The 21,072-nt window shown below is 42.0% G+C and overlaps 1 protein-coding gene across 1 annotated transcript in view; it reads right to left on the bottom strand.

Moving 5' to 3' along the window:
• ASPRV1 (aspartic peptidase retroviral like 1) overlaps nucleotides 1-20,782 on the bottom strand; it is a 91,082-nt gene extending 70,300 nt beyond the window's left edge. The window contains exon 1 of the mRNA XM_088796111.1: nucleotides 20,752-20,782. The gene's annotated coding sequence lies outside the window, so the exon portion shown is untranslated. The remainder of the gene's footprint in view (nucleotides 1-20,751) is intronic.
• Nucleotides 20,783-21,072: the final 290 nt, after the last annotated feature.

The following is a 21,072-nucleotide window of genomic DNA, read 5'->3' as shown; positions in this document are numbered from 1 at the left end:
CACCACACACAAAAAAAAGTAAGCAACTGTGTGGTGATGGATGTGTTAACCATATTGTGGTAATCACAACAATATATATGTATATTAAATTATCACATTGCATACCTTGAACCTACACAATGTCATTACATCAATTATATCTCAATAAATCTAAGGAAAAAGTGATAAAAGATTACAAAACAGTATTAAGGTATGATTCCATGGATATGAAATTACATGTGTGTACATATTCATGCTTTAAATGGGAAAAGGGAACAACACAGAAAGATACTGATAATACCAAGCAAGGGTTCAGGCTGATGCCAGACAAGTGGTACAGGTGACATTTGTTTGTTCTCCCACCCCCTTACTCATCCTCCTCCCCACACCTACACTTTTGTTCCAGAAAACATTTAAGGACAGCAAATCTACACCCCTGCCAGTTCTTTTAACGCTCCCTATTTTTCCCTCACCCTTTTCCCTCCTCTTCCCAGAAGCCAGGCCAGTGATAGGATGAAAGGGATAAAGGCTTAAGATCAAGGTAAGCTGAGGGGGCATAAGAAGGATAGAGGGAAGCTCCCACAGATCTGGATGGGATTCCTCTCATTTTGGCACATGGGAAGCAGAACCTGGGAGGCACACTTCCTCACTGCAGATCTGTAAGACTTAAAGCAAGGCTATCTGATTCAGAGTCCCTATTTCAGCTACTTAACCACAAATGCTTTGCAGGGCAGCCAGGAAGTGACATTCACAGGGAGGTGACAAGGCACAGCAGGGCAGAGGTCTGCACCCAGCACAAGTGCCTGTACCTTCCTATGAACAGAAAATGACACAGAGCTGAGCCCTTTTTGCCCCTCCCCTATCCATTCCTCCACGCCGACATCCACCAAGCTATCCTGGCTAAGTTAAACTCATGCCCAACCCCACACCCCCACTTCCTTACCACACTCCCCTAGAGATTCACACATGTCTCCACTAAGATTCTCAAAAATAGGTCCCTACCAAGAAAGCTGCCCAAGGTGACCGGATATGCTAGTTTGATTGGAACATTTTTAGTCTAGGGTGAGGTTTTAAGTAACCTGGTGGACACGGCCCAGATATATTTGCTCTCAGATATGTGGAAGCAGATTACGCTTCTCACCTGAGCATAAAGCCACAAACAAGGAATTGGCAGCTTCCCAAAGGTGGACTTCATATTGCTATCCCCTATTTCTTTAGCCTAAGGGTAGGAGTGGAGGCACATGAGTAGAGGTAGGGGATCTAGAGAAAGATTTGACTGTTTGAAATTATTTCTCACATACTCTGTGTCACCTCTTGGATACCTACTATATGCCAGGTCCTGTGCTAAGTGCTTTCATATACTATCACCAAAAATGACAAATCACTTTTATCCAACATTCCTACTATATCCTACTAAATTTATGAAGCCTAAGGCACATACAGGTCCAGCCATCCTGCTGACAGCTGAATTTAGGATGAGGCTTGAAATTAGGAAGAGGGCAGAAATCGGAGCTTCTCCTCGGGGCTGCACACAGAAGTCTCAGTACACACTATCAAGGCCCCATGCCAGCTTCTACTCTCTTTCCTGGGCTTTCAGCAGAGAACATCTCACACACACACACATACACACACACACACACACACACACACACACACACACATCCTCCAACACACTTAGTCTGCAAGTGGGAGAAATTCTTCACTAGTGGAGAGTATAAGATGAGTCAGAGAAAACCAAAAGCAATCATCTCTTTAGCAGAGGAACCTCTTTCTCTCCACCTTTGTCTTGTCTTCCTTGAATATGTAGTTTTATGCAACTTCTATTATGCTCATCACTATAGGATATAATCAGAACACATGTCTCCTGCCTTTAAGAATTTACTCCATTTGTGAAGACAAAATCAACACGTAGGAAATATGTTATAAAAAAGGGGACCCTCAGATTTCTTGCATGAAACAGGAAGAACAGAGATACTAGTAAGACAAACAGAGGGGTAGGTGAAGTAAGACAAATGGTGGAGTGTCCTGACATACACAAATATCTTCAATTTCAAACATAATCTCCCCTGTTTTGGTTCCATTCTTAGTAAGAGATGTGTTTCCCTTCAAAAGAAAATCTTAAATACAAAAATCCAAGACATAAAGTTGGGGATCATTCACTAGACAAAAGGGATCTTTCCCTTTGCTATAAAGTTTATGGAGATACAATTTAATAATCCTCTAACCTCTGTCCCTATTGCCACACCACACACACACGTACTGTTCACATACAAATTTTTGAAATCACATTTATAGGGTGAAACAAAATACTTTTTAAAAGTTAATAAAAGGCAACATATTGACAAATAGATAAGATGTGATATGTACCTAAAATGGAACATTCTTCAGCCTTAACAAGGAAGAAAATCCTGTCACACGGTACAACATGGATGAACTAAGTGAAATAAGCTAGTCACAAGAAGGCAAATACGGTATGATTCCACTTTTATGAGGTATCTAAAGTAGTCAAATTCATAAAAGTAGAATGGTAGTTACCAGGAGCTAGAGAGACGGGAAACGAACAATTGTTTAGTGGGTATAAGAGGTCCAGTTTTGCAAGATGACAAACTTCTGGCAATCTGTTGCATAACAATGTAAATATACTGAACAATACTGAACTGTACACTTAAAAATGGTTAAGATAGTAAATTTTGTTAGTTTTTTACTACAATTTAAAAAAGGCAATGCACACATGAATAAAAAATTTCAACAACACAAAAAAATATTAACAAAACAAACTTCCAGAGATAGTATAGATTTAACAAGTATACAGAGTTCTCCCCTTTTTCCATACAAATACTAGAACTAGCATGCCACAAAGACCATTCTGCACCTGGCTTTAGTTTTCTCTTAATTACAGATCTTAGAGATTGGTCCATATCAGAGTGTGAGCGTGTGTGTGTCTGTCTCACCCTTTTTAATCGCTGCATAATATGATAATATCTACCATAATTTACTAAATGCGTATCTTATTTACATATAGTAAGATATATATTTTAAGCAAAATGTGTTAAAAGCTTTGTACACAAATTTTGCATATTTTTTTGCTCAACAAAATTGTTCAGATTTCACTCTTTATCCTCCAAGCAACTATAAATGATGAATATTTGCTTTGGTTTGAATTTAATAATGTTTCACCTTGGCTCATTTCTACTAGGTTACATGTTGACTCTGTCATTGTCACAAAGAGTCCCCAAAGATATGCTCAAAGAAACACATGAAACACACATCATCCTCTAAATATCATGGTCGCCCTTTACTCCATCATCCTTATAAATGGCTCATCAATAATATACCTTTTACTGTGTTTATGAGGAAATTTTAAAAATATATTTGTATATACTTTTATTACCTAAATAATTTTTTTAAAAGCACCTCTTTCACTTCAGTGTCTCTGAGTGTGCTGTTTGGTTTCTCTTAGAGAGAACATACTGAGGTAGATGAGTGAGTCTACATATCAGATGATATGTCTGATGAGTCCACAGACATATCGTGGTTCAAATCTCAGTTCTGCTATTTCCAAGTTAATCCACGTTTCACAGCCTCTGGCTTGCCATGTGGTAAACCCAGGGCAATACCATCTCTCTCTTACCCTGGGGAATCACCACGCAGGGTGAAAGTCCTTCCGAGAGGACCAAAGTGTTTCCTCTGTGGAACTACCACTGCCTCTGAAAGTCAAGGAATTGCTTAGAGAAGTGGTAAAGGACAAGGACCCCGACCGTTGATGAGAGGAAGGGGGCTTCCGGCAGAGGCAAGATCCCATGCAAAGGGTGAGAATTGTGCAGCGCCCCCAAAGCACCAACTAAGGTACCAACAAGAGCATGAAAGACAATTTAGTCAACAAGTACTTGAGTGCCCCTTGCGTTAGGCACTGAAGATACAACCATAAGCAAGAAGGTCCCTGTCCTCATGGAGCTTATAATCTAGTAGGAGGGAAAGACAAAACAGTAAAAAGTGATAAAATGACCTAATGGAAGCAAACAGGGTGCTAAAGTAACATGTGTGTAACATGGACTTGCTTAGTATGGAGTGGCCAGAAAAGAGGACACAATGCTTACGTGAAATTTAAAGGCAAGGAATAGGTAATGAGGTGAAGAGCAGGGTAAGGGTATTCTAGGCAGAGGCTGCAGCACTGCAAACGCCCTGAAGCCAGGGAGCTAAAAGAAGAGGTCAAGGAGCTGCGAGCGGGGTGGGGCGCCTGCGGGAGAGGAGGAGGAGAGGCCTTGGGATAAGACCTGAGAAACAGGCAGGGGCCAGTTCCTGCTGGGCTGTGTAGGCCACAGTTTAGGCCAAACTGTGCAAGACTGTTTATTCCAACCTGACACATTTGGACTTGATTGTGTAGGTAATACAAATGCAACAGAGGATTTGAAAAGGAGAGACCGTTTGGGTTGTTTTATAGGAGGGAAGTGGCCTCAATGAGAGTGAGGAGAGCTGAGACCAAATGACGATGGCCTATACCAGGGCAGTCTATGTGCACAGGAAAAAGAGGCACCTCAGAGACAAAGCTGAGGTGCAATTAGCAGCTGTCAAGGTCTATATTCTCCTCTGCCTTCTAAGTCCAAAGTCAAAGCCCCCTGTAAATCCCAGAGGTACTGACCTGCTATGGGGGAGTCATTAAGGCCCTCAACTTCCTCGGGGCTCTGCGCCTACAATGGTAATGAGATGAGGTACCAGCACAGAGACAGCTATCCATTCTCCCCACTAGCTGACCAGTGACAGATTAAGGTTCCTAGGACTTTAGGATCCAAGTAAAGGTTCAAATCCCTTCTTCCCCTTTAGGAATTGGGAGGTTGGCAGAGTCCTTTCTTTTTTTTTTTTTTTTAATTTATTTTTTAAATTTATTGGGGTGACAATTGTTAGTAAAATTACATAGATTTCAGGTGTACAATTCTGTATTACATCATCTATAAATCCCATTGTGTGTTCACCACCCAGAGTCAGTTCTCCTTCCATCACCATATATTTGATCCCCCTTACCCTCTTCTCCCACCCCCACCCCCCTTACCCTTTGGTAACCAGAGTCCTTTCAAAGTCAGAGTTTCTCCGAATATGGTCTGAACATGACGACTGGTGTAAGAGTCACCAGAAAGCCATTCAAAATGCAGATTCCCCATGCCTACTGAATCAGAATAGCTAGGACTAGAGACCAAGAATCTGCATTTTAGACAAGTCTCCAGCCCTCCTGCCCTTGTCCCCTGGGTAATTCTGATGTATTAAAGCTTCAAAATCATAATTCTAGGAAGGCGGCTAATGGAGGAAGGCCCTCACTTGAAGCTGGCTGGCAATGTCAAAATTAGGGGACTACGTAGAGCCAAGAGTCAAGCTGGGTAGGGAGCAATCTAGACAGAGGAGTCAGGATGGATTATGAAATTTGAAGGCTACAAAGCAGAAAACAGAAGGCAGGACATCAGAGCATGGCGCCTAGAGAGCAGAGGAGTCAAAGTCGGGGAGCACTCTTGGGGTAATCACTAACAACGGCCATGACCTTCAGCTCTCTTCGGTTGGTTTTCCCAGCGATGCCCTACGGAGGGAGTGCAGACGCCTTGCCTCACACAGGCCAGGTAACTGGGCCTTAGACTGCCCAGTATGTGCACACAATTACTCCATCCAACCTTCAAAATAGAACACAGCCTTCCTTAGTAAGTACTGTTTCTATCCGCATGACTCCCCCTCTGTACCCACCATTCTGCCAGCGACCAGGCAATCTGCAGAAGAGTTCCAGGCCGCGTAGAAATCCATCCAGGTACCTCTAAGAGTTTATGACTAGCGCTATTCACCAAGGTTCTCTACTTAACACATCAGAACCTCCTAACGCTGCCACAAACTCCAGGACCATTCCAGGTCAAAAACGTGGAAGTTCATCGCATACACAACCCAAATCCTACTGTCTATCATACCCAGATAGTCTGTCACTACGCTTTACTATGCCTCACCGATAAGAGTCCCACCCTATATTCTACACTCCCATGTCCCTCCCCAAAATTCAGAGAGAAATTCCACAGATTCAGGCTGGGCAGAGCATCCTGAACTCCTAAGGCTGCCTAGGTAACTCCTATGCCTGGTTTGGTGAGATGAGGGGGCCGGCAGGAGTGCTCCCCCAACCTGCATTGAGCACCAGGACGGCTGCAGTCTTCTGTACAGGAAACTTTTCGCAAAGACGAGCTAATTGAACCTACTACCGTGTTTCCCCGAAAATAAGACCGGGTCTTATATTAGGGCTTATGTTCAGGGGATGTCATCCTGAAAAATCATGCTAGGGCTTATTTTCCGGCTAGGTCTTATTTTGGGGGAAATAGGGTATATTTAAAAGGAGTGAAGGCAGCAGAAACTGAAGTATGTGTGTGGGGGAGGGTAAGGTAGGATTTCTGGGGATTTGACTTTAAATAGCACATAAACATAAAAAAGCAACAGGCAATCTAGTTCAAACCCTGATGTTTCCTATAATCCAAAAGCTGGTTCCACACTAAAGAGGTAAGAATGCTAAAAGATGATTTAAGTACTCTCCAAGATTACTTATGGCCCTAATCCTGACTGCTTACTCCATGCCTTCTCACACTCCACCCACTATCCTGATTCTCTGCGTTTCTGACCTAATGATTCAACTTCCTGTTTCGTCTTTGCCTCTCCTTTTCCCTAAGGCCTTTTTGCTTCCTTCCTTGCTTAGGATTCTATTCCACTCCCAGTTATTCTGCCATCAGCCACTCAGACTAAATAATCAACCCACCCAGATCCTCAGCCTTTATCCTCAGCACTCATGCCCCCTTCATGGACAAGTCGCCTGCCAAGCTTACCCTGATTTTATGAATATGTCTCAGAGAGACACAAATATATTCAGCCGGGCAAACACTGGCATCACTGAAGATGATGGAATAAGAACGACAATAAGTCAGGGTCGAATGTCTAGACCTCACCCTTACATTCTAAGACACACTTCGTTAGCACTCAAGTAATATCCCTGGTACTCCATCCCTCTTACCCACCAGCCCCACCTCAAGGGACCCTTCCAGCCCACGGCAGTTAGAACTAAGAATACATGGTGGGCAAGACATAGGCCTTTGTCCGACAGAACTCACAGTCTAGTGAGGGAGACAGACAACTGAATAATTACAATGTGTATAATTAAAGGCAATACACACAGAACCAGCCTGTAAAATTAAGAAAGCTAGTAAGGTGAAGTTACACCTAAGCTGAAACTTCAAGGATAAATAGGAGATACCCAGGCAGTAGCAGGGCTTTTAAGAAGGGTGTTCTAGGGAAAGGGAACAGCATATGCAAAGTTTCTGCAGCAAGAAAGCACACCTGAACAGATGGGAAGAGCTGGAAAGTGGGTGAGCCAAGGCAGAGAGTATACTAAGAGGCAGATGATGCTGGAGAGACCAAGAAGGGCCTCATAAGACATGTGAAGCTGTTTTACTCACTTAACAAGTATTCATTCAGTGCCAACAATGTGCCAGTAATACAACATGAATAAAACAAACAATATCCCTATTTTCAGAGAATTTACATTCTAAATGGAGGAGACTGTAAACAAGTATGTATATAAACCAGAAAAATAGCACATATTGGTAAGTGCTATACACAGTAGGTGATGTGATGTACACAGTAGGTGATGTGAAAGCATACAGGTGGCTACTTCAGACCTAATGATTTGGGGGAAAACCTGAGAAGAAAACACTTAAAAGCAGGTACCTCAATAAAAAGGAACCAGCCATTCAAAGATCAAGGGAAAAAGCATTCTAGGTGGGGGTAATAGTACATGCACAAGCCCAACAAAAAGATCACTGAAGTTTTTTTAAGTAGGGGAGTAAGACCATGATCCTTCTTACATTTTATAAAGATCACTCTGGCTGCAGTGTGGAGAATGGAATGGAAGTAGGAGAGGATAAAATCAAGACTGGAGGCAAAGACTGGGGAAGGAGGAGGAGGAGGAGACAACAATAATGGCAACACCTAACATTCACATAGCACTTACTGGGTGCCAATCCATTGTTCTAAGCATTTTATACATATTATTTCATTTAATCTTCAAAAATACTCTATAAATTAGGAAATGAAGGTACAGGGTTGTGGCTATGAAGAAGTAAAGAAAGCAATCAGATCCAAGAAATACTGGGGAGGACAACTCCTAGTGACAGACTGGTTGTCGGCTGTAGAAAGGGAAGGGAGGATTTGCAATGGCTACTAGGCTTTGGGGACTAGCAACTGCATGGCGCAGTGATGGTATTTATCACTGACAGGACACTGGATGAGGAGCAAGTGGGGAAGAGCAGGAAGCTGCATTTTCCTGAGTCTGCAAAACATCCCAGTAGAGTTGTCCATATGAGCAGTTGGATATTCTGGTCTAGAGAGAGATGGGCATCATCCATGTGGAGATGGTAACTGAAGCCATCACAGAGGTAGAAATCACCTAGGGAGAGTGTGAGGAAAAGGGAAAAAAAGCCTAGGAACAGAAAGTTGACATTTAAAACAACAAGAATCATTCATAACAACAAAAAACTGGAAATACCTTAATGTCCTTCAATAGGAAAATAGCTAAATAAAATACAGTATATCTTGTCTATGAATTCTACAGTAGCCCAAAAGAATGAGAAATATCTTTCCGTACCGATATGGAATACTGTCAAGGCACATTACTGAATCAAAGAAAGAAATACCAGAACAATACCTAAAATGTAACCCCATTTGTGTAAATAAATAAAACACAAAAATAACACTTCGAATTTTTTCTGGGCTCATACATACTTATGCAAACATACAGAAAAAAAGAAGTCTAGAAGGTATTTTCCAAACCACTAAGAGGTTACCTCTGGGGAATACAGAAATAATTGAAATGGGGGCGGGGGCAACAGGAGTATTCAAAATATCTACAATGTTTTGATTTTTTGATATTTTACTATAGTCTCTATAAAATTAAAAACCGATTTCTCAAAAACTAATGGCAATCTGTACCTTTTCAACTTTGCTGTGAACCAAAAGTGTTCTAAAAAAAAAAAATAACTCTTAGTTAAAACAACAAAAATGGGCAGAAGAGGGAGCCTTATAAAGGATATCCTTTGCTTCAGATACTAACTTTTCTCTGTCCCTTCCACCCCACCATCTGCCCACATCTGTGATGCTAATACCAAGTCCCCTAATTTCATGCTGGATCCTGAATCCTTGGCGCCAGGCCACGCCTGGCCACCAATCCCCTAGCCTGGCCAGAACCCCAGGAGACGAGGACAGACAGCAAAGTCCTAAGCAAACATGGAAAAATGAGTATAGATGCCAGCTTTAAGAACAGAGATCAGGTGGCCTTGCTGGCCAGCAGAAGTCTCAAAGGAGAAAAGGTATTTGAAGGTCTGGAAGCAGCTCTGCAGCGCTGAGGGATGGGGCTAGGAGACACTCAGGCACAATCAGGGGGAAGTGGTATGGGATGCTTTGAAGAAAGAGCCAATTCCACTTACAAAAATCCCAAGTGAAGTGCTGTAATATGGTAGAAACCAGGTTTACAGCAAAGGGAAGAGGGGAAGCTGCATTCTGTGAAAGGATCAGGAGTAGGGTATGGGGTAAGGTGTGTAGGGGTATCTAGAGGAGTCACCTCATATCAAAGCAGCAGTTCCAAGAGGCACAGTATAAAAGTTTAGAAGCTTAATATACATGTAGTCACAGGATGAGGAGTACAGCATAGGGAATAGTCAGTGGAGTTGTAACAGCTATATACGATGTCAGAGGGGTAATACCTTGGGGGTGGGGGGTTTTCACTTTGTGAGGGGTGTACACATCTAACTATTACATTGTTTTGTATACCTGAAACTAATAAAAAAAAATTTTGTAAATGTTTAGAAGCTGGAGCAGCAGAAAGCTGCCAGGGACATGGGTCTTTCTTGAAAAGAAAAGAGGTTCTACAAATGAGGAGAAAACACACTAAAATAAAGCCTTTCCTTCTTCAGTAAACCAAAGGTGGAGAGAACATGGCCGGTCTCTAGTGATTGTGCTCTTTCAACTTTCTGGGGCTGAAAGACAACATATTTGGTCTACATGTTTTCCTGGTTACCCAAAGAAATGATACTGCCTAGGCCTTACCCAACAGCTGATTCACCATCAATTAGTCCATATCACAGCCTGCTGAGCCTTATATCTCATGCTGTCACATGCCTGATGGCTCTAAAAGAAAACAACCTGGTGTGAGCTGTCAAAGTACTCTCGAGTACCTGACCTCACCCTCTGGGGTAGGTTTCATTTCAAAACCGAAAGGGACTCAAGGGCTGGGGAAATCCAAAGATCAACAGAGCCAGGAATGAGTGATTCCCAGCAGAATAGGATCCCAAGTTGAAACTCAAAACAGAAACCAGACCACTGATAAGGCAGTTTATGATGTCTGTCTCCAACCTTCAGATGCCATTTATGTTTTCCAATATTTACAACAGGGCATGACCATGCTTATCCAACTCCTGACAACTAAATATCTAATTCTCCAAGTGTTCAATCAACTTCCTGGCTTTAACTTTTAAAGCTTTGGGGTACTCCAATAACTGGGATACTCGGGGATTGGTGAATTTTACAGTCCTTCAAATGGGCCACATTTTAATCATAATGAATTTAATCATCTCTTCTTCCTTCCTCTCCCCATAAACCCTTGCCAAAATTCCAGTCTTACTAAAAAATTTCCATGTTGTTCATGATGGCCCTCTCATTAGAGCAACAGTCAATAAATACAATGACAGTCTAGCTCATAAAAGGAGTCAAATTATTTGCTAAAGATCATTTTTAACTAGCTGAGTGACCTTGGGCAAGTCACTTAACATTTCTGGCTCAATCTCCTCATCTATAAAGTAAGGAGGTTGGAAACACATAGAAGGAAAGCAATAAAACTTCCTTGAACTAAAAAAAGACTTAAGTTTTTAAGTCTAAAAGGTTCATCAAGTGGCAAGCAGAGGTATTTTAAAAAGACACACACCTAAGTATATCATGATGAAACACTGAGCATGAAGAAAGAATTTACTAACTTCAGAAAGAGAGAATAGGTTACTCACAAAGAACAAAGAATCCTGCTGGCATTGGACTTTCCATCTGTATCACTAGAAACTGAACACAGTAGAAAGCTGCATACAGTCTTTGTAGAGACTAAGATTACTATTCAAGAATCCTAAACCCAAACAAGATATCATTTATACATGAAGGTTAAAGAAAAAAAAAATTGGACATACAATAACCTTGAAAGTACCAACCATGCTTCTTTTTTAAGAAAATTAAAAAAGAAGCATCCTAATCAAATTAATATTTAAAACAGAACAAAGCTGGGAAAGACAAAGTAAGTGTACACAGATGGGTTCCCGCTCCCCACAAAAAACTTTTAGAGGTTGTACCAGATGACTTCTGATGGCCTTTCACGGCACAAGTAGAAACTGTCACGTACACAACTGGCCCTGGCAGTTCGGGTTTGAGAGTCGTTCATCACCTAGTGGTCTGATGAAGTAAATGCAGTTTCGTCAAGTGCCCGGATAAACTTCCAGCCATTTTGTGAGTTCCGTGTATAGGGCAGCACCTTACAAGAATAGAAAACTACCTCCAGACTCATATATAATTGTATAGATTCAGCTCACTATCCATTCATTCTCCAAAAATGTGGGAAGGGCCCAAATGTTGTGCCTAACTAATCACAAAAAGTGAAGCATAGATCTGTTGCAAGGTTATACTTACCAAGTAGTAAGAGACAGAGATTGCTTATAAACCAATCTGAATTAAATACAAGTTTAGATGCTACAAGAAAACTGCAAATATGCCTCATAAGTAGGAAGATTATCTTCAAACATTCACAAGATTGGCATGTATAAGATGGATTATATTTCTCCTGTATGGTTCCAGGGGAACCATATCGGACAGGTCTAGATTAGATTACAATTTAATACAAGAAATATTTCCTACCAACGAGAGCTATTCAATATAATGGGATCCTCAAGGAGTGATGAGCTCCCCAGCAATGCAAGTATTCAAAAGGAACCTGAATGATCATCTGTCAGGGGGATGACAGAAAGCATTCCTGTAACTAATTGGATGGCAGACTGGAGACAAGGAGACTGATCGTATAACCTCAAAGGCCCTTTCCAACTCCAAGCGTCTATCATTCAAAAAAAAAAACGAAACAAATAAACAAAAACTACTAATAAATAACTAAAGGGTCCTCCCTCTACTTTTTAAATTTTTTTAAAAGATTTTATTGGGGAAGGGGAACAGGACTTTATTGGGGAACAGTGTCTATTTCCAGGACTTTTTTGGGGGGAAGGGGGAATGGTAGTGTGTTTTTCCCAGGACTCATCAGCTCCATCCAAGTCAAGTTGTTGTCCTTTCAGTCTTAGTTGTAGAGGGCGCAGCTCAGCTCCAGGCCCAGTTGCCATTTTCTAGTTGCAGGGGGCACAGCCCACCATCCCTTACCGGAGTTCAACCGGCAACCTTGTGGTTGAGAGGACGCGCTCCAACCAACGAGCCATCTGGGAGCTCAGCGGCAGCTCAGCTCAAGGTGCCGTGTTTAATCTTAGTTGCAGGGGGCACAGCCCACCATCCCTTGCAGAAGTCGAACCAGCAACCTTGTTGTTGAGAGCACGCGCCCCAATCAACTGAGCCATCTCGCCATATGGGAGCTCAGCAACAGATCATTGACTTCATTCTAGTTGCAGAGGGCGCAGCTCAATGGCCTATGCAGGAATCGAACCAGCAGCCCCGTTGCCCAGAACTCACACTCTAACCAACTGAGCCACCTGTCTGCCCCCTCCTTCTACATTTTAAGCTCTCTTTTTTTAAGCTCCAACCAGGCATTATAACTTAGTGGATTTGATACCACTTTCTACTTAAGTAAATGTGGACAAAGTAACTTTATTTGCCTCACTTTCATTATCTGCAAATGTAGAACAAGTACCTATCTCATAAGATTACTATGAAGATTAAATAATACTTTGTAAAGTATTTAAAACGGTGCCTAACATACGGAAAGTATATAAAACTAACAGCTTGAAAAGGAAAGGTAACTGGGGGGGGGGGGGGGGGGGGGAGAGGGGCGGGGGCAGTTTGGAAAGTGAAACCTAACTGTGCTGCTTGTTTTAGTTATCTGTACCCCTCTCAACCAAAGCATTCCTGACTGTTGCTGGCCAGAGGCTAGGTTCCCTTGGCAACCAACCTCAAAAAAAGAGCCCAGACCGTACCTTCTTCAGGAAGGCGGCTCATTCTCAGCCCTGAAATCTGGCATTTTCCCTGCACAAAACGGGCTCCCTAAAATCTCACAAATACCACTGCTTCAAAATCAAGAAGTTGAGCTGGTGTTATTCTCCTCACTTCACATGCTCAATCACAGAGTATCAGAGTTAGAAGGCATCTCAGACACCATCTACAGCAACACATTTCTTAATGACTGAGGACAATAGGCTGAGAAAAGTGAAGTCCTGGAGGGGGCAAGTTAGGGACAGGTCACAAGATCACAGGCCTCCTTTTTCTTAGCCCAGTAGTCAAAATCTTCCCATTTTTTCCTATGAAATACAGGACTGGCCCTACTAAACCACCTGGTACATACTCTGTACTTTACACAGGTAAGACAAGAATAGAAGCAGTATAGAGGTTATGAGCATGGACTCTGGAGCCAGATTGCTTATTCAAATCCCAGCTGTAACACTTACTGAGTGACTTTAGTCAAGTCTCTTAACCTTTCTTTGCTTCTATAAAATAGGGATAAAAGCAACTACTTTACAGTGTTATTTTAAGGATTAGATGAGATAATCCATGTAAAACGCATGGAACAAAGAAAGTGCTCAATGCATACACTGCCCTGCTTCTCATCATTACCAGTTGTATTATGAAGATAAACAATCATAATAACAAGAGAGACCAGACAAGCTTCTACTGCTTGTCCATAGAGCACTGGCAAGGACACAGGTGTTTATTTAGCTCCATTTCTTGGCCCCAGCCAGGGAACACCCAATCCCTCAACAGGAAAAGACCATAACTAACCCATCACTCATTCATTTCTTTGGATCTAGGGAAGAATTAACTAAGAGAATAACCAAGCACATGCTATGGTGATTAGATGCTTAAGATCACAAATAAAGGTTAGGTAGGTCCAAACCCAAACCTGACCTTTACATCTATGTTCATCTCAAGTTAGACAAAACGCAGTGCTTATCCAGTCTCTTCCCCTCCACCCACAAAGGTGGCATAGTATAATGGTTACGAACAAGAGCTCTGGAGTTTGACTGCCTGGGTGCAAATTCCTGTTCCATCATTTATTTGCTGTGTCACTTAGGCAAATAACCTTACCTCTCTCTAAGCCTTTGTCTCTCCATCTGCTAAATGTGGATAACAACTATTTTAATTATAATAACAGCTGACATTTGGTGAGTACTTTCTATGTGCCAAGTACTCTGGTAAGCACTTTACATGGCTTATATCATTTAATCGTTACAACAACTTTATGAGGCAGGTACTATTACCCTCATTTTACAGATACAGATGTGGAAAATGAGGCACAGTTGTCTTATTCAAGGCCACATGGCTAGTTACTGGCAAAGTTGAGATGCCAGTGCAGGAGGTCCGACCTCAGAATCTATGCTCCTTACTCTTAATACTGCTCTGCTTTTCACAGCACCAACCTCATATGGTTATGATGTTGTTAAAATAAGACAACCCAGGGGCCATCCTGGTGGCTCAGGTGGTAGGAAAAACGTGCTCCTAACGTGGCCAGTTCGATTCCCACATGGGCCAGTGAGCTGCGCCCTCTACAGCTAAGATTGTGAACAACAGCTCTCCCTAGAGAGGGCTACCATGTAAATAATCCATGTAAAACGTATGGAACAAAGAAAGTGGGGTGGGGGGAGGCCATGGTTGGGGAGACCATGGGCGGGGGAGGCAGTAGAAAGGGGGGGAAAAAGACAATCCACAAAAAGTGCTTAGCACGCTGCCTGGTGCATCAAGTTCAGCCATTACTCTTACTGCTGTTGTCATCATCACTGACTTCTTTGAGCCTCTCTCAAATGCTACTACCTCCTGAGTTCCAATTTCACCTAAAGGGAAATGGTTGCTTTCCTACCCAGATACCAGCTCACTGGGCAGCCTGGGGTGGGGTTATCTAGCATTTCATTTCCCTCATGCAATATAAGGGTAAGTATGTGGACAATATAGGGGTAAGTATGTGGGTGGAGAGACAAGAAAATATTTTCTATAAACCTGCTACTCTATAACAAGCAATCTATTAAATTTTTTGTTTGTTTTTAAAACTTTTTTTTTAAGTTTTATTGGGGAATATTGGGGAACAGTGTGTTTCCCCAGGGCCCATCAGCTCCAAGTCATTGTCCTTCACTCTAGTTGTGGAGGGCGCAGCTCAGCACCAAGTCCAGTTCCCATTTTCAACCTTTAGTTGCAGGGGCACAGCCCACCAACCCATGCAGGGAATTTAACCAGCAACCTTGTTGTTGAGAGCTCGTGCTCTAACCAACTGAGCCATCCGGCCGCCCCGCGATATATTAAAGTTTTCGTTTTCAAAAATAAAATCTTCATTGCTCTCTTTAGAAAAGAAACATATGCTTATTAAATTTTTTTCAAAGTAAAGCAGAAATATACAGTATTTGCTATTTTAAAAAAAAAAGGAATTCTGTCCTCTGCTTCTTCCTCTTTCCATTATCCTGTTCTCAAAACCATTATATCACTTAGTCGTTTAATCCTCATAAGAAGATTGGTGTTATTTATCATTATCTCCATTTGACAGGTGCAGAAACTGAGGTTCAAGACCAAACAGCCAGTAAGTGGATGGCCAGGGATTCTGGAAAACAATTTTCAGATATAGAGGAGGTAAAAATAATAAACTCTTTCACTTATCCTGAGAGGAAGTGGCTATGATAGGACGTTCCTAGGAGGTACCTGATAATGGGATTTTTAACAAACTCTTGCTGTTAACAAAGCAAGAGCAAACAGGAACTGTAACCCAAAAGCCAGTAATGCAGTTTGCTATCATCAATCCTGCCCTCCCAAAGACAGCACAAAGTATTGATAAGCCTGACAAAGTCGTATTTTGTCTCTGAAGATATTCATACCCTTGCACACCAGTCCTACCTCCCCAATTCCAATATGATGTATCAGTTTATCCTGCTAGAGATCACAGCATGGTTCAGGTCAATATAAGCATTTTTTAGACTAAGAAACTTGAGGGCAGGAACAATGTCTTTCCCTAATTTTCTGGCACACATATATTCAATATGTTTTTGTTTAACATTTGAATATATTTCTTCATTCAACTCCTATGTGCTAGACATTGTTCTAGGAAGGACACAGCAATGAGCAAAACAAAGTCCTCGCCATCATACAATTTATATTCCAGTGCTGGGTGACAAGTAATAAACAAACTATAGTAGAGATAGTCCCTAGAACTGGCACATAGTAGGCAGCACTCTATAAATATCTGAAGAATGAATGAATGAATGAATGAATGAATGAATGAATGAATACTATGTCAAATAGCAATAAGTTCTGTGGAGAAAAAGCAGGAGAGGCAGAGGACAGAAGATGGCTTTTACTTTCAATAAAATGGTCAAGGTATGCTTCACAGATCAGGTGACAGCTGAGCAGAAACCTGAAGGAGATAAGGGAGACCATCCTGATATCTGGAAGAAGTGCTCCAGGCAGAGAAAACAATTACAAAGGTCCCAAAGTTGTTTGGCATCTTGGAGCAACTACAAGGAGACCACGTGGCTAGAGCACAGGGGGAAAGTGGTAGAAGATGAGGTCAGAGCCGCTGAGGAGGGCAGTGCTGAAGATTCTATGTGCCCTTGCAGAACACAGAGGACTTTAGTTTTTAATCTGAGAAGGACCCAGTGGACAATTTTCAGCAGAGGCGTGGCATGATTTTATAAATACTTAAACAGGATTACTCCGGTCATTGTTTAGACCCAGGCAACTGAGAGCAAAAGGAGGAAGACCATTTAAAAGCTATTCTAATAGCAGAGGATGTAGTGAGAAGCGTTCAAATTCTGAGTGTATTTTAAGGTACAGCTGAGAGAACCTCCTGGTGGATTGGATGAGGAGAGTAAGAAAAAGAAGCGGGCCTAGGGAGAGTCCTCCGTATATTCAATACAACTGAAACTGAGATGGGGAAGAATTGTCAGAGATGAGGCTTTGAGAGAAATTCCGGAGTTATTTTTTTACAATATATTATGTTCAAGAAGTTAATAGATACCCAAGTGGAAGTATCCAGTAGGCAGTTGGCTATTAAGAGTCTTGAGTTCAGCGGAAGACATTCGAGCTAGTAATACACACTTGAGAACTGTCACGGTATAGATGGAATTTAAAGTCTTGAAAGAGAGCACTGAGGAAATACGTGTAGACAGAGAAGGGATCCAAGTACTGATCTGAGTACTCTATCATTGGAGGTTGAGAGGAGGAATCAGCTCAAAACAAAGTGGGGGGAGGGGGAGAGGGGTTGAGAAGGAGGGGCTGGTAAGGTACAGGAGACCCAAGGGAGTGGCATCCTGGAAACCGAGTAAAACTAGTTCACAAAAAGGGAGTGTCAAGTGCTACTGAAAGGTCAAGAAAGAAGAAAACTGAGAAATGACCACTGAATCTATGTGCTATTTTCTAAGCATGTTCTTCCCTACACCACACATACCACTTTTTATCTTTTAATTCCCAGGTAAAAATCCCAGTATTGGCCAATGAATACACGTAAGGTTTCTGTTTAATGTAGCTATATCGATGTCTCAAAGGAAACAAACAAACAAACAAAAAAACACAAAAAATCAATGCTCCTAATCTAGACAACAGATTTTACACAGTGAATAATGACGAACACACACTTTGTCTGGTTGAAGTAAGTGTCTCTCTGAAACAAAATCCCCAGGTACATCTTGCTTGTGCTCAGGAGGTGGGATCAGAGAAATGAGCTATTTAAATAAATTTCTTTTGTTATGCTATAAAAGAAACAATTATTCTTTCCCTCCTCACACATCCTAACCCAAGACCTCAAATTTCACATATCGTAACCAAAGACCTCAAATTTCCACACACACACACCCCTTTAAAAACAAAGCAGAACATAATCAAATCCAAAAGATTGAGAAAGATATGCCATGTATTGCACCTTCTTTCTTTTACTGCACAAAGGGTTAACAATCATTTACTAATTCAAAGGCTGTGCTTTATTTATATTTTGTCCTTAGACTCTCTAAGACAGGAAGTACGATTTCTGGTGTCTTCATCTTAGAAGAGAATTACTGCTAAGAAATAAAGATTTTAACTTTCTGTGCTCTAGCAAGAATAGTAAAGTCTCAATAATCTAAACTTCTGAAGCAGAACAATACTCACCAAAAACTGTATCATGCAAACGTATTTCATTCCCTCCTGAAATGGCTTTTATAGCTTCTGTATGGACTGTGCTCTCTCTGCCTTTGCTTCCTTTGCCTGGAATACCCTGCCCTGCCCTCCACCTTACAGTTTGCCAACCTGGGACTCAGCCTGAATGTCAAATTCTCTAGGCAGCATTCCTGGGTCCCCTTTAAGACTGAATCAAGGGCCCTCCTTTGAGCCCACAGTACCCTCTGCTTACTCATATCCTAGTATTTTAACACACTGTACTATATGAACTGTTTGTCTCTCTCTCCAGACTATAAACACCTTGAGGGCAAAGACAGAATCTTACTCATTTTTATAGCCTCAGTGTCTGGGACATATAAGCAATCAGTATTTGTTGAATGAATAAGATGAAATTTGACCTAGAATACCTTATGATTTTTATAGCACATTTTCTTTGATAAACCATTTGAACTGAGGCTGATATTAAAATTATTTGGGATCTGGGCCGGCCCAGTGGCTCAGGTGGTTGGAGCACTGCTCCTAACGCGGAGGTCGCCAGCTGGATTCCCACATGGGCCAGTGAGCTGCGCCCTCTACAGCTAAGAGTGTGAACAGCGGCTCTCCCTGGAGCTGGGCGGCCATGCATTGCCATGGGCTGCTGTGCTGCCAGGAGCGGCCGGCAGCCAGCGTGAGCGGCCGGCAGCTGGCAAGAGCTGCCGTGAGCTGCTGTGAGCAGCCAACCAACAACCAGCGACCAACTGCCTCAGCCTGGGGGAGCGCAAGGCTCATAATATCAGCATGGGCCAGGGAGCTATGTCCTAGATAACTAGACTGAGAAACAACAGCTTGAACCGGAGTGGGGTGGGGGGAAAGGCAGAAGAAGAGGGGAAAAAAATTATTTGGGATCTAATCACATTCCCAACTGATAGAAGAAACCTGATATTGGAAATATCCCTACCTGATATTGGAAATACAGGATTTAAAAAAAAGAGACCAGCAGCTCAGGATCAGCTCAGGAAGAGTTATCTCACCAGCTGCTCTTCCTGGGTACAAGATAGCATCCTATGCTTCCCACACCACAGGAGGGGCTTGTGGACTCTGTACTGTTCTCTCTACCTCCCTTCCACTAATCCTGTAGTCTCCTCTTCTCTGCCCTACTCTTTCCTCTCTGTCCTTTTCTTACCTTTTCTTCCTTTCTCACTTTAGATACTTCGCACTTGCATTCTGTTCTCATTTCCCCTTAGCTTTTCTCTGCACTCCCTTCTTGAGCCTTATTTCAACCAGTGACCATAGGGAATCCATGGGCAGTGCTTTGCCCAGTTGGGAGAACTTAGGCCAAGGATGTTGCTGTATCTCCCCCTCACTTCTGTAAGGCACACCAACACATTTCTTCTGTTTCGAAGGAAACCTTGTAGTGACCCCACAACAGCAGTGTAGGGTTACCAACACATGAGGTCAAATTGTTACTATTCACAAAGTGGCAAAGACATGTTTCTAGGCTGCACTATGTAGTATCTGGAAAGTAATAGGGGAAAGGTCCTTTTAATTTACTATAATTTTAAATAAAAAAGAAATGGGAAGTTAAATGTGACGGGGGAAGAGAAAAATAAACCATGTTTTTCTAAAAAAATGTTGCATGTTGGTAGGGCAAATTTTAAAAACTATGGTATACTTGCTGGGCCAGGAAGGTTAGGGAAAAAAAATGTGATCCCTGCCCACTGGGAACTCAAGAGTCTTACTGAGGAATCATGCCAAACACTTCACAGATACATAAACATTAGAGAATAAGAGGGAAGAGATTCTCTTAAACCAGACGAGTCAGAACCTAACAAGTGGATTGGATGTTCTGAAACAGCAAAATGAAGACTGGGTAGAAAGCTTTCTGAGTTTAAGACAAAGCTATTCCATGTGTCATCAGAAGCCAAGGAAAGGAACATGCACAATTAAAAGTCAAAAGGCTCAGAGCCTAGGAGGCAGACAGTTGGTTAGAGCGTGGTACTCTTAACAAGGTTGCCGGTTCAATCCCCACATGGGCCAGTGTGAGCTGCGCCCTCCACAACTAGATTGAAACAACTACTTGACTTGGAGTTGATGGTACTAGACAAGCACATTTAAAATAAAAAGTTTAAAGAAAACAAAAAGAGGCTCAGATCCTAATAAGGTGTGTAAACCTGAGCAAGTCACTTCACTACTCTGATCCAAAAATGGCTCTTCCATAAAATGGGCAGAATAAATACCTTCCTGGCCACATTGTTTATGATGATTAAATAAATAATGTGAAATCACTTTGAAAGGTTTTATATAACAAGTCAATGTGAGGTAAGAGGAAGCAAAAAAATCCTTCTTCTGAATGGAGTATAAATCCTGTGGTTCGGTTTCCAAAGTCTAAGCTTGACTCACCTTCCCAACCTCATTAAACCCCTTACCAACCTGCAGTCACTGGAGTGGGAGGAGAAGAGTCATGTGTAAGGCTCCAGGGGTGGGGTGATAACTATTTAGTCAGTTGCTCCATATCTCAGTGGCTTCATCTGCAAAATGGATGGTGTGGAATTCAGTCACGTACCCACATGATAGTGCAGGTCTGAGGAAGGGAGTGAAGAATTTACCATAAGTGAGTAAAATATGTATTTTCATAACCCTCCCTTCCAGGGATAAATAACCAACATTAGCAAGTATCATCACGTCCTGGACAGAATTAGAAGGGGCCTTAGAGACCATTTAATCTCTTTTTTTTACAGATGGAAACCCTGA

Source organism: Rhinolophus sinicus, chromosome 2 (genome assembly GCF_057876585.1).
Source record: "Rhinolophus sinicus isolate RSI-liver-muscle chromosome 2, RSI-T2T, whole genome shotgun sequence".
NCBI lineage: Eukaryota > Metazoa > Chordata > Mammalia > Chiroptera > Rhinolophidae > Rhinolophus > Rhinolophus sinicus.
This window is presented reverse-complemented; position numbering and strand designations above follow the sequence as displayed.